This window comes from Lynx canadensis, chromosome C2, assembly GCF_007474595.2.
Source record: "Lynx canadensis isolate LIC74 chromosome C2, mLynCan4.pri.v2, whole genome shotgun sequence".
NCBI lineage: Eukaryota > Metazoa > Chordata > Mammalia > Carnivora > Felidae > Lynx > Lynx canadensis.
This window is the reverse complement of record NC_044311.2, coordinates 127,477,662-127,492,837: the sequence shown is the minus strand read 5'-3', so window position 1 is coordinate 127,492,837 and position 15,176 is coordinate 127,477,662.

Sequence of the window (15,176 nt, the reverse complement as noted above, 5' to 3'; positions counted from 1 at the left end):
TTACATATGTAGAAAGTCATCCTCAAGTAGCCAAACTGTGGTGTGTATATATATATGATAAGGAGAATTAGAATATGTGAACTACTCTATTTTTTGTGATTCAACTATTTAATAACACCACAAAATGTAAAAATCAAAAACTGTTTCATTTGTTCCTTAAGGAACATCCAATCTAATTTCCCCAGGAATTCAACAACACCTTTGACAACATGTGACTCTTAGTAAGAGCTAATAACAATGGCAAAAGTAACACTAATGTGTAACCTGGTCTTACCTGAAGAATGCCTATCATACTTCACAATGCAGCCTGCTCCACTGTTTTATAGTTCAAATTATTAGGGAATATGTTAGTTACATTAACCTAAATCTGGTTGCTTATGATTTTCATGGTACTTCGGTAGGAAATAAAAACATGTTCATTTCCCCATCACTTCTCAGTTAAAGTATTTTCAACATGGGCTCATTCCCACCTCACTTCCCACCCAACTTCCCAGATGATATTGACCAAGATATAGGAAAGATACTAACAACAAGAGTCCCCACCAGTGCTCTAACGTTAGCCTTGGAGCTACAGCTGTGAGTCTGTAATGAGTCCAAAATATCTAAGGTCACTCATTCAAACCCTTTCAGCCCAGCATCCTTTTTACCTTCACTAAAACTTTTTGCGTCCTCACACAACAGATAACTGTCACCCTGACACCTTATCCTCTCTTTTATTCTTACTTCTGAGTTTACTTCGTTTCTTATCCAAACTGGACCCATACAGTGCCCCTGTTGTTTCTCTCACCAGAATATTCGTGATTCCCTAGCTTGAATCAATGCAACAATCTACCTTTTAACTCAGATAAGCAATCAATGTCAATTAGAATTCTGATGCAAAAATTGCTCTGATTTCCATTCACCATAAAAATCCCTTCGTTTACTCATTTATTCACTTTTTCAGGAAATCTTTACTGACTACCTACTTAGCATCTAGTGTGCCTGATGCAGACTTCCATATATTCTCAGATTCTCCAGTGATTCACTTTCCCTTGCAGCAGATGAGCTAGATCTTTGAGAAGAACATTGATGATAGCATGAACTGTCGGTAATTCTATCTACCCCTTGACATAAATTTAAACAGTTATTTCTGTTTTTAAAATGGGAATTTGTCTCAGCACGATTGATGTTTCAAGAAACAACTTAAGTGCAACTCAGATTTGATATTGGCTTAGGCATGCTTTCATCCATGAGAAACACCAGGTAAACATAGAAAGCTACACTAAGTTGAACTGAGCTCACAGAAATAAACAAAATGCACCCACAAACATCTACCAGCTCAATTCCCCCATGTGTGTTATGATCCACACCCATCCACACCTAGCATTGCTACTTTCCAGGCCATTTTAGCCAACTCTTCTTTCTCCAGTTCATGCTGACTCACAAGCTAGAATCCTCCCAACATCCACTTCCCCAAGTTTTTTTCAAGGTAAAGTGTCATCTTTATTGTAGTGTATCTGTATTAATTATCCACTTAAGAATGTGTAAAACTGTGCTAGCATTTAATAAAATTTGCATCCATTTTATTAAAAGTTCATTTCTTTATTTTTATAGAGGGTGGTAGGGGCAAAGAGAAAGAGACAGAGAGAGAATCTCAAGCAGACTCCACACTATCAGCACAGAGGCCAATGAGGGGCTTGAACTCAGGAACCATGAGATCATGACCTGAGTCAAAATCAAGAGTTGGAGGTTTAACTGGCTGAGCCACCTGGCACCCTTGGCATCAATTTTTTTAAAAAAATATATTGGTATTTTTGTGTGTATAACTGATGCAGGTTTTGAATGTGCTCCACCTAATCCCACTGTTTCCATAACTCCTATAATTTTTTTTTAAGTTTATTTATTTTTGAGAGAGAGGAAGAGAGAGAGCAGGGGAGGGACAAAGAGAGAGAGAGGGAGAGAGAGAATCCCAAGAAGGTTCCATGCTGTCAGTGCAGAGCCCAACACAGGGTTCACACTCACGAACCATGAGATCATGAACTGAGCCAAAATCAGGAGTCAGATTCTTAACCAATTGAGCTACCCAGGTGTCCCCATAACTCCTGCATTTTTTATCGCATGATTTTGCATTGCCTAAAGGGATGGTTAATTTTATGTGTCTACTTCATTAGGCCACAGTATTGAGATATTTGGTCAAATACCAGGCTAAACACTGCTATAAAGGTATATTTTATGGGAGATTAACGTTTAAATCCATAGATATAGTAAAGATCACCCTCCATAATGTGGGTGGGCATCAACCAATCAGTTAAAGGTCTTAAAAGAGTGTGATTCCCTGAGGAAGAGGGAATTCAGCCTCCAGACTGTCCTTGGATAGGAACTGCAATGTCGGCTCTTCCCTGGGTCTCCAGCATGCTGCTCTGCCTTGCAGATTTTGGACTTGCCAACCTCCATCATTATGTAAGCCAATTACTTAAAATCTCTCTCTCTCTCTCTCTCTCTCTCTCTCTCTCTCTCTCTCTCTCTCTCTCACCTTTTTCAATAGATGAAAGAGACAGAGAGAGAGAGAGAGATCCTATTGGTTCTGTTTCTCTGGAGAATCCTTACTAAAACAGCTGGTGATTTTTAAGAACATATATGTCATATTATAGTGACCTGACTGTACCTCTGAACTCATTCTTACTGTTTTCCAGCCATTGCAAAGAGCAGGGCACTTCTGCTGTGTCAGACAAATTCGTCCACTGCTGTTCTATATTCCATTTCTTCCTATTTCCCCTGGAATCTTGCTATTTTACTTTGTCTTTGTTCTTATCCTGTCACCTCTTTCCCTGCTGCTTCCTTTCCTTCATTATGTAAACTCAGATCACAAGGGCCAGAAGTTGGAGTGGAATGGACAACTGTTAGGATAGTTTTATTCTAGGTTATAGGAGAAGATGATCATGTTTCCAAAAAGGAGCTTAACAATAAAAATGAGAAAAATCTTAAAAACATGTTGAAAGTAGAATCAACAGAATTTGGCAACCAGCATGTGGCCAATTTTGGGTGAGGCAAAAATAAGTCTGTTTTTTCTCCCAATCATCTTGATAAGTAGTTGTGGCAGTTTTACAAAATTAAAAAAAAAAAAAGGAGAGGATTAATTTTGGACATAAATTTAATTTTTTGTATAGTCTTCAAATGTATTAATGAATATGTTTCCAATTAACTCCATTTCTTATCAATTCTCCAAACTACTCTTGGCAATTTTTCTAATGCATCCTTCTTTGTGGGGTGCCTCTCTGCCCCAAGTGTTTGTCTGACTTGTTTATAGAATAATTCCTAGCTCATCTTTAGGTTGCAACCAACTCCTGATTCTCTGATATAATTTTTATTATACCAGATAGGCTGTAGTTGTTAATGTTTTTTTTTTTCCTGTAATATTCTTGATAAGGAAAATCATGTATGGCTACCAACTGACACAGTGCTTGGCACATATTAGCTACTCAATGAATGTTTCTTAAACTAAGTAAATTTTTGGGCCAACTAATATGATTGTGTTCTGCCTTCACCTCCCCACTAAATCTGAATTCTGGAATGAAACTCCAGCTTGGATGGCAGGGACCTGTTGATTCCAGTTTAAAAAATTCTGTAGCTCTAGCTCCTAATGACCTGTCCTCTGAACACATGGGAAATTATAAACCTAATGGTCATAGAGTCAATATTTTCCAAACAATAGGATGAGAAAGTCTAATTTCTTGATAAATTTGACACTTCCACTGCACCAACAACTTCTCCAGTGTTGACAAGGATGCCATCTGGGAACAAAGTTCAGCACAGCATATCCTGATAATGCCAATGACCTCTTCATGGATTCTTAACATAGTCCACTGGGTTTGTGGAATTGGCAAATTAGAAAATTACTGTAACACTTAGTTGTATTAATTTCCTTGGGGCTGAATCAGAGGCATATATGGCAAGATATCTATGTGACACAATCAAGAGCCACAGTGAACTGAAACAATGAAATGTCATATAATTTACCCTGATTCTTAAAACTTCTTAAATTGATTCCTACCTTCCTCAGCTATAGTATATTCTTACAATGTAAATAATAAATACTGCTTAGCTACCAAATTCATTTTAAAAAATCTTTCATTTCTAGAAGAGTGAATTTTCTTAAAGAAGAAGTAGGTAAAATGTTGAACAACAATAACAGAGAGGGAGGCAAACCATAAGAAACTCTTAAATACAGAAAACAAACTGAGGGCTACTGGAAAGGGAGTGGGTGAGGGGATGGTTTAAATGGCACATAGGCATTAAGGAGGGCACTTGGAATGAGTACTGGGTGTTGTATGTAAGGGACGAATGACTGGGTTCTACTCCTGAACCCAAGACTACACTGTATGTTAACTAACTTGAATTTGAATTAAAAAATAAAATACAAATGAAAAATTTAAAAAAAGTAAAAAGAAACAGTAACAAAAACTTGATGTGAATCCTGGATTTACTCTTTACTAGCTGTGTGACCCAACAAGTTATCTAAATGGTCTGAGTTTATGTATTTTTATCTCTCTATATCTCTGAGTTTATATCTCTTTAAAATAGGAAAAGAGTATTTAATTTTAGGTTGAAATGGAGCAAATGTAAATGTAGATTTTAAGTGCCTACTACAGAGACTGTATTTCTTATATGCACAATAAAATAGCAGTGTCTTTACAATTTGCTCATAATATAAGCACATACTGTATTTGCACTGTGTAATCTGATTTATTTTTCAAATTAAAGCATTTGTGTTCTCATAAAATTAGCACATGCACATTATAAAACTTTTACACAATTTAGAAGTATGAATAATAAGAGAAAGTCCCTCATATCAATCTGCAATTAACTATGCACTGTGAACGCTGCCAAATGCGCGCGCGCGTGCACACACACACACACACACACACACACACACACAAATACATACATATTAAGTAGGCTTCGTGTGTAGCACAGGGTTGAACTCACGACCCTGAGAGCAAGACCTGAGCTGAGCTCAAGAGTCCGATGCCTAAACAACTGACCCACCCAGTCACTGTGCCCCCTGTCAGATATTTTTATGAATATATTTTTTCTACCAGAAAGAGGGTTTTATTTTATATATATATATTATATATATTATATATATATAATATATATATAGTTATATATAATTTATATGTATAATATTATATATAATATATAATATATAATAATATATATAATATTATATATATATAGTTCTATAACTGCTTTTCATTTAATTTGTAAAAAAAAAAAATTCCCTAGTCACTCAGCCATCTTTAATAGCTATTGAATACTTATTTGTGTTTACAACCTAATTGAGGGAATTTTTTTATAACCAGTACAAGAATCCTAGGAAGAGAGAGAAGGCAGCCTTTGTTAAGAAAATGTTATGATAACCACACTGTAAGAGGGAGGGTGGCATCCTAGGTGTCAGGCTGGCAACTGGAAGTCCAAAGGAAGTGGGTATCTCCTCTCCCCGAAAAAAGAAGAGAATGTGGATGTTCTTAAGAGGAGAGTGGAAGAGACCAGAAGCAGAGGAAGGAGTTAGCAGAGCTAAGGTGTGTGTGTGTGTGTGTGTGCGTGCGTGCATGTGCGTGTTAGGAGGGGTAGTATACAGAAAAGACCTCTCCTCTAAAGTGGAGATGTGGCAGAGAAAAAGAAGGGATATGTCTAATGGGATTTTTCAGTAAGTCATAGGTCCTGTGAAGTGAAACTGAAAATAGCAGGATGTTCTTTAAGTGATTAACTTGTTATGGAAGTTGATAAAGGGATTGGTGAGGGGCAGAAAAAATGATACCCTTATGTATGGCTCAGGGACTGATATCTGGATAACAAATAGAGATAGTATAATTTATTTATATGATGTCAAATACATGACAAACCTATCCAAAAAAGTCTATAAGGAAAATGTTTGTAAATATGCATCTTTGCATTTATTACTCCCATTATTTTATTTCTTTTTTAATTTAAGTATTTTAGCTAACTGACACAGTATTGTCTACTATGTTCCTTTCCTACTACCCAAGAATTCCCAGATGTTCAACTTCTCTCCAATAAGAATTTCATTCTAAATGAAAAGGATTCTTCATTTCCATCATGAATCTAAATTTTTTATGAATTTTTGCAAAACACTCTGAGTTTAAGGTCTATCCTTTCTTAAAATTGAAGTTTATGGTTTACCATCTCCATGAGTACAAAATCGTTTATTTCCTTTCTGATTCTTTGTCACTTATCATTTGCTACCCATTGATTTGGGATGTTTTACATGTTCTATACATTTCCTGTCTGCGAAACTGAACTATAATGTGTGAAGGTAGTAATGTCATCTTATCTACAGGACGTATAGAACTCTCTCACTCTGTGAAGAAATATTTACCTAAAAATGCTTATAGTTTGAATTTCATATTTTAAGAATGTCATAAAGTAACCATATCCTAACATTGCTAGCATTATGATTGCTCACAGAAGAAAATTTCTGAATAATAGTTTCTATTTTGTTCCACACAATTCCTTATATGAATTCAAGTTCTGAAAATAATGATAAAGAGATAGTTAATTATAACTTTATACTGAGCGCTTACCATATGCCAGAGATTGTTCTTAAATTTTTACATAATTATTATATTTAATCCTTATAACAATCAGTGTGATAGGTATTATTATTTAAACTGAATTTACTGTTGAGTATACTATGGACTGAAATGGAGTAAATAACATACCTAAGGACACATAGGTAGTAGCAGTAAAGTTGGGAATTACATTCAGGACTATTTGACTCTAGGTTTAAACCACTACTGCAGATCCCAACTCACTTAAATTAAACTACATTTCTTAAAGAGCTTGTGTTGAGTCACTCTTCAAATAATTTTTTTTAGATTAATTCATCCTAATAAAATAAGAGGCTGAAGTTAGCTTTGCTTTGTGAGTTAATTTAATGAAGCAATAGCCTCTTGAAAATCCTCTAGGATTTTAAATAAACTCTAGGTCAAAAGCAGACAAATTAGCATAACATTCATATTAATGCCTCTCAAAGTGTGTTACACAAGAAGTCAATGCTTTGAAATCTATGCAATGCCAGATATATTATTTTCAAAGGGACTTTGGTTACTCATTATGGTGATGGATGACTGTGATGAAAATATCAACATATGTCCAACTTTTTCCTTCAATGTTTTCCCCCATAAATATAACATAGTGATAGAGAATGAAGATTATTTAATGAGACAAGCACAGGGATTATTTGCAATGGGTGCAAGTAAATTTGATTTTCAAATTATACAGTATGACATTCCTCATGATATTACCTACCGATTTTATTTGACCTTGCCATTGTTAGAATTAAGAAATGTCTGAACAGACAACAACCAGTTCAATAGTTTTCAATAAATTGACTGTACCTCGTTATAAAATGAATGTATGCACCCAAGGGAGAACATTTTTTTTTTCAAGGGGAGATCTTTTTTTTTTTTTTTAATCCATATGACTAATGGATTAGATTTAGCAAGCCCCCAGTATACTACCTAGACATTTGTATATCATTTGTGATCTCCACAGCTGTGGTCCAGTTGACCTGAACATCACGCATGAGTGGGTTGAACTTGAAGGTTCTCAAGAGGGCAGGTTGAACTATCTACCCTTGCAGTTACTAAAGTTGTGCACATTTTATATTTTATAGGAATAAATATTATATTTCTGAGTAGGACCTAACAGTATTCAGTTCGAAGCGAGATTAAGCAAGAGCCGGAATGTGGCCGAACCAGCATTCGCCTGTGGCTTCAGGGTGCACATTTGGGAACACACCGTGACACTGCCTGTCTTGAATAAATTTAGCCAAATACTGCTTGCAGGATTAGGCCATCCTACATGCTCAAGTAAGTCATTCAGCCCTCTGTCCATCAGAGTCTCCCTTTATGGACTTTAACTGTCAGCAAATTCCTGGTTGCAAAATACTATGTTAAAGCTCCTATTTTCACACAGCAAATATCCTGGGATCTTAGAATGTGAAAAAAGAAAAAAAGGGGAAAAAAAAAGAAAGAAGAAAGACATCTCTAAATGAGATTCTTGACCACAGCCTTGGTCAGACTGGAAACCGGTCAGAGATTCTCTCACAATTCCACGTTCATCTGGAGTAATCAGAATGTAAGATGTGGTTGGAAGAGCTATCTAATGCTTGGGCTGCAACTGTGTAATCTCAAAGAACTTACATTTTCTCCCTTGGCCTCAGCCATAAGTAAAGCATATGGTCTAGTATCTGATAGGGATACAAGTGACAGCTTCTATTTCTACAGGAGTGTCTGTGCTAACAAGGCTGACCTAGGACCAAATTAAGATTAACCCTGAGTCCTTATCATATTCAAGTGTCTATTAATATGAGAATAGTTGGAAATATATATTTATTTTTTTCTTATAAAAAGAAGAATAAGGTAAGAAATTATTTGCTATCGAATTATGACTCTATAATATTAATTTTTTGAACAAATGAATTTACAAAAGGAATGCTTGCTCTTTTAGGCACCAAAAAACTATAATTTTAAATCTGTTAAATGTACAAGTTTAGCTGAAGAACCACTACTGAGCACAATTTCTCTGTGGCATATTGAATCCACATTAAAATGTTCTTTATCTCTAAACAGGAAGCTGTTGTTTAGCCAGGTTTTCCACAACATATATATTCACAAAATGCCCCATAAATAGAAACAGTTTCTTCCTTGTGGAAGGAAATGTTAAATATAGTTACTGAGATGAGTGCTGGATCAATACATCAATATAGTTCAGGTTTCCTGATTTCCAGAAAGATGTGAAGCCTGAAGCAAACTAATACATAATTGAAGTTATAAAAAGAATCCATCATTACTTAGGGGCATTTTCCTCAAGAAATAGTATTTCCTCTCCCACAGATTATGCCTACTTTATAGTTCTGAAAAGTAGTTTTTGCCAGAGTACCCTGATGATCAATTTCTCTCTAAAGACCCTTCCTTGCCTTTCACTCCTATTAGCAAATGTGATGGTTAATTTTATGTGTCAGCTTGACTGGACCACGGGGTGCCCAGATATTCGTTCAAACATTATTCTGATTGTGTCTAGGAGGTGTTTTTTTTGGTTAAGGCTAGCATTTAAATTAGAAGCCTGAGAAAGTAGACCACCCCTCCCACCTACCCTATATGGGTGGTCCTCATCCAGTCAGTTGCAAGGCCTGAATAGAACAACAAGGCTGACTGTCCTGCAAGTAGAAGGGAACTCCCCCTGCCTGACTACAGAGCCCACACATCAGTCTTCTGCTTTTGGACTTGAAATAAAACACCAGCTCTTCTCAGCCCCTGAGCCTGTTATCTTCTAGAGTGGAACAACACCATTAGCTCTTTTGGGTCACCAGCTTGCCAGCTGCAGGTCTGGGGACTTCTGAGCTTCCATAATGAAATGGACTAATTCCTTCTAACATGTATTTATATCTTACAATATATATTTCCTCATATAATAAAGAAATAGTAATTCAATAACATGTTTTATAATTTCTATTTATATAATATATATCTTATCCTTTTAAAATTATATTTTGTCAGTTCCAATTTTCTAGAGAATGCTGACTGGTAGGTTATAGATGCATTTAAACAAATGTGCTAGATGGAAGAATTTTCCTTTATCAAGTAACTTGAGGTAAAACAGCTTCCTGTTTCAAAATGTGAGCTTCATTGATTTGGATTTTATCTGATAAGGAGATTTTTATTTGGGAAAGAACATTATAGTATAGAAAACATTACAAATAACTCTACCTCTGTGTAAAGATTTTACTGAAAGTTTCGCTTCTTTTTGGCATCCTACTTGTATCAGACTTTTTTTTTCCCCCTACCAAACACAAGGGTCTTTAGGAACTATGGAACTTTAGGAACAAAAAGAGTGTTTGCTCTTAACCCAAGGAAAATATAGTGAGAGTTTTGCTCTAACATACTCAAGAGCTTTTAGAGCTGTGGACCATTTATTAATTATCAGCCCTACCTATATGATTGTAAATTGATACCTACAGGTTAATACATAGTTATTGAGCTCTCCTTCCATGCTCATTCCATACTGTGAAATGGGAAAATAAAAGGAAATAAGATAGAGTCTCTATATGAGATGGCACATGTAATATTTATGTAATATATATTTAGATTTTTATATCTAGAAGGAGATTTATTATGAGGAATTGGCACACATGATTATTGTGGCTGAAAAATCCCACCATCTGAGTCTGCAGCTGGGGACATAGGAAAGCTAATGGTGTGATTTAGTCTGAGTCTGCAAATCTGAGAACCAGGGGAATGATGATGTAAATATCAGTCTGAGGGTGGAAGAAGATGAAATGAGATACCCCAGATGAAGAGCTAGACAGGAAAAAAAAAAGAAGAAGGTGAACGCTTCTTTCCTCTGTCTTTTGTTCTATTCAGTCTATCAGTGGATTGGATGATGCCCAGCCACACTGGGGAGGACAATCTATTTCACTGAGTCTACTGATTCAAATGCTAATCTCATCTGCAAACATACTCACAAACACATCCAGAAATAAGGTTTAATCTAGGCATCCTATGGCCAGTCAAGTTGACACATAAAATTAACCATCACAGGGGCTTAAGTAATTTATTCCATAATCTCTGTCTTTCCTCTTGTTTGTATTAATTCATTTGCTTGCTTTATTGTGATAAGTGTAGTAAATGAGTTTACCAGCTTCCAAATTCACAATGAGTAGACAGAACCCTTCTTGACACTATCCCTAAGGAAAGGTTGATTTACATGGGCAAAGGAAGAGGATCAGGAGTTAGTTCCTGAATTGATTTTGGCACCTGCCATTTGTAGACAATGCCTGTAATGACTTGGGACATATGCATGCAAGTAATAAGGCTAGTGGCAGCATGAATTTCTCCTAGTAGCTTCTTGATCAGTAGAAATGGACAAGTGGAAAAGAAAACCCAGGGAGGAGGATCTAAGCAAATTTGTCTTTAAACCATAAAGGTTTATATTTCCTTTTTTTCTTTTATCACCTTGTTTCTGTTTCCTGACTCTTGGCTCTTTATAGTGTTTTGGTACCTGTTACAAAATTTATGCTTTATTTCTAAAAGCATTAAGAGTAGGGTTATAGGTTTTAAAGGATGAATGTGAGCTGCATGGTAGAGTGGTTAAGTGCAAAGCCTTACTAGTCAAATGGACATGTATTTGAGAGATGATTCTACATTTTGACAGGGAAATTTCTTAACTTCTTTATACCTAAGTGTCTAAACCTAAAATGGGAATAAAAAACAATGCTGGCCTCTTAGAATCATGTCAAGAACCATATTCACTGATATAAAAAAGAATTGGGGTAGCTACAGGTCAATGAGTCTCAGATGGTAGGAGGGTTTGGATGATCCCCTAGTAGAGAGTTTAGAAGGTGGGGAGAGGGGATGGGGACCCCATGTAACTTCAGATTGTCTCTCCTGCCTTTGAAACGTCATCCCTTAGACTCTGATCTATACCTCATACCAAGACAAAGATACAGTGTCAGATAAACACCATAACTGAATAATATGAATTTAGCCATTTTCTGGATAAAGTTGAAAACAAACTTAGAGGAAAAATTAACTTAATCATTGAAAACATGGTTAAACACTTGTTTAAAAAATCTTCACTAAATACATTATCCTAAAAACAATCTCAGAGGCAAATTAGCATACATAAGTAATACCACAATTTTTCCCTTAAAAAACTATTTTGATTGAGGGTATTAGTAATGAAAGACATTTTCATCTATTTCAACAATACACAGGAAGCCTAAAATCAACGAAAACAAGCAAAAAGAAACAGTCCTGAACAAAGGCTTATACCTTCTCTATTTGTACCAGAGAGAATCTTATAATAGAGGAATTAAGTGGTATCAGGGAGCAAGAATTCCTGTCCCCTTCAAGGGTTCTTCTAGCTGGACTAAGAATCAAATTGTCATGAGACAGGCTAATAGGAGAAAATAAAATTTAATTGTGTACATAAAGGGGATCCACATAGACATGGAAACTCTAAAGACAGGCAAAATGAAACATATGTCATCCTGAACTAAGGGGGTAGTCTGAGACTTCAGAGTACTTCACAGGGCAATAAGAACAGTAGACATTTGAGAACTGGATTTTCATCCTGACATATAAATTGGTCACTCAGATAAAACGTATCTCTGCTAATAACCCTTCTGGAAAAGAGGCCCCCTCCTATTTAGATTCTTCTGTGCAGTTAAGGGTGAGGCAAAAGTTTCTCTTGAGCCCATAGGTTCTTGATTGTCTTCAGCTTAGAATGATTTTCATGACAAAGTGGCCCAACCTAGGGTAGCCTGCCTTCGACCTCTACAATGAAAATCCAGGGAGAAGCTGAGCAGGGGAAGGAATAGAAAAATTTTACTCCTATATAAAAATCAGACTCCCAGAATGTAATGGAGAAGAAATGATTCACTTGTCTGATTGATAGTTTGTCAACATCACATCAAGATTTGGTAGCTCTGGCTTGGGAATGGGAGGTTTCAGTGTTGGGAGAAGTGGGAGGAAATCGCCTCAGAAGAAAGATTTTGTATTCCTAGCAGACCGCCCTGAATTCTCTAGATGTTGTATTGCAATTACTGAGTTTTAGACCATACAGTCTCTGCTCCCATGGTTGGGTAGGATGGGTAATATCCAGAGTAGCATTCTAAAGAGAAGCTATGGAAAAGCGTAAAAGGAAGACAAGTGGCATATGGTAAATGAGGTGGCCAAATTAAAACCAGACAAAATGGGGCACCTGGGTGGCTCAGTTGGTTAAGCGACCAACTCTTGGTTTTGGCTCAGGTCACGATCTCATAGTTCGCGAGTTTGAGCCCTCCATCAGGATCCATACTGACAGTGTGAAACCTTCCTAGGGTTCTCTCTCTCTCTCTCTCTTTCTGCCCCTCCCCCACATGCATGTGTGTATGTAATTAAAAGTAATTAAATAAACTTTATTTTTTTTTTTAATTTTTTTTTCAACGTTTATTTATTTTTGGGACAGAGAGAGACAGAGCATGAACGGGGGAGGGGCAGAGAGAGAGGGAGACACAGAATCGGAAACAGGCTCCAGGCTCTGAGCCATCAGCCCAGAGCCCGACGCGGGGCTCAAACTCACGGACCGCGAGATCGTGACCTGGCTGAAGTCGGACACTTAACCGACTGCGCCACCCAGGCGCCCTAAATAAACTTTAAAAACAGACAAGATACATGCAAAGACAAACACTATTTTAAGTTTCTATTTAAGTTTCATTTTAAGAATGAAATCTTGCTATTTGCAACAAGAATAGAGCTAGAAAGTATAATGCTAAGCAAAATAAACCAGTCAGAGAAAAACAAATACCATATAATTTCACTCAGATGTAGAATTTAAAAAACAGGGAAAATGAGAGCGAGAGAGTGAGCGAGAAACCAGAAACCAGATTCTTAACTATAGAGAACAACCAGATGGTTACCAGAGGGGAGGTGGGGGGGGCACGATGGATGACATAGGTGAAGGGGATTAAGGGTACATTCATCTGGATGAGAACTGAGTAATGTATGGAACTGTTGAATCACTATATCGCACACCTGGAATAATACAACACTGTGTGTTAACTATACTGGGATTAAAATGAAATAAATAAAAACAAATCAAACAAAATAATGTATCAGGGAAATTACTTTTCCTTCTTCGCTCATGCGATCCATCCATTTATTCTGATGCTCTGGGTGTTTCATCCTGAGGGATACAAAACCAATTGGGTGGCTACAAATACCATTTTACACAAGCTGAACCTGCCCTGGAAAAAATGTCCACTACTGGATTTTTCAGGTGTACTCTTCCCTGTGAAAGAAATTAATTAGCAAATAAGAGCAAGACTTATATGATTGAAGATCCTGGTGACCTTTTAAATCCTGACAATTTGCTCTTGTCTGGGTATTTCCAATGGCACTATCGCTATTAGTAACCTAGTGGAGTCATGTTTTATACTTTGTTCCTAGACTCTACCTGACATATTTCTCTTTAATTTCTAACCGAGAGAGGACCCATAAAGAATGTCGTGAGAAAGGCAGCTCTCCTCTGAGACTTGGTATTATAAGAAAAGGTCTGTTTTCGGGTCAGCCACTCAGGCGGAATTACTCCCCAAGGGCAGCACGGTTTCTCTGAGGGAAGGTACATCTTCCCCGGCCGCCCTTCACGGGACTAATGAGATACACAGGTCTGCAATGCCAGCCACCTTGTGGACTTACCACCTAGTTTATCAAGGAGAAGTTGACTCTGGGAGCAACTACAAAAAGGAACTATTCTGATTTAGATGGTGTAGAAATGCAGGCGAGGGCCTCTCCCTCCTGTCTCATTTGATCATTTTTCATGCTTTACCTCTGCTTCTCGGGGCCAATTCGTCTTTTTCCCTCCACATGCTATGCTTTAAGTGTTTCCAGTTCTAACTAGAACTTGTCTTTGAACCAAAAAGATTTACTTCACTCTTGGTTCTTTTCTTGCCCTCATTTCTGTTTATTGTCTCTATGGCTCTTACAGCTTTTCTCTTGATAATATGAATACTGTATCTATTTTCATCTGTGCTCCCCTCCTGCCTGGGAATAAGTTTACCAGGAAATATATAATAGAGTAGAAAGGTCAGGGATTTGACTGACGGGGATCTGACTGTGTGACTTTTGGCACATTAATCGACTCCTTTAAACAACAGATTTCTTCTCCTTAAAATGCAGTGTGAGGTTCAATTATTTCAGTGATCACCCCAGCTCTAATTTTCCTTGATCCCCTGTGTTCCGACAGTACTCAGTCTACCATGCATGCTCAGTACTTGTGTATTAGTTTCCTGTTGCTGCTGTAACAAATCACCACAAATGCAATGGCCTAAAACAAGATAGATTATCTTATAGTACTGTACAGAAATCCAACATGGTGTCACTGGGCTAAAATCAAGGTGCCAGCGGGACTGTGGTCCTTTCTGGAGACTTTATGGGAGAATCTGTAACCTTGCACGTTACAGCTTTTGAGGGAACCTGTATCCTTTGGTTCATGCCCCTTTCCTTCAATCCAAAGTCAGAAAAAACAGGTGAAGTCCTTTGCTCTTTGCATCTCTCTTAACAACTGTAGGCAGAAAAGATTCTCTACTTTTAAGAACTCATGGGATCAGATTGGGCATGTCTGGATAGTTC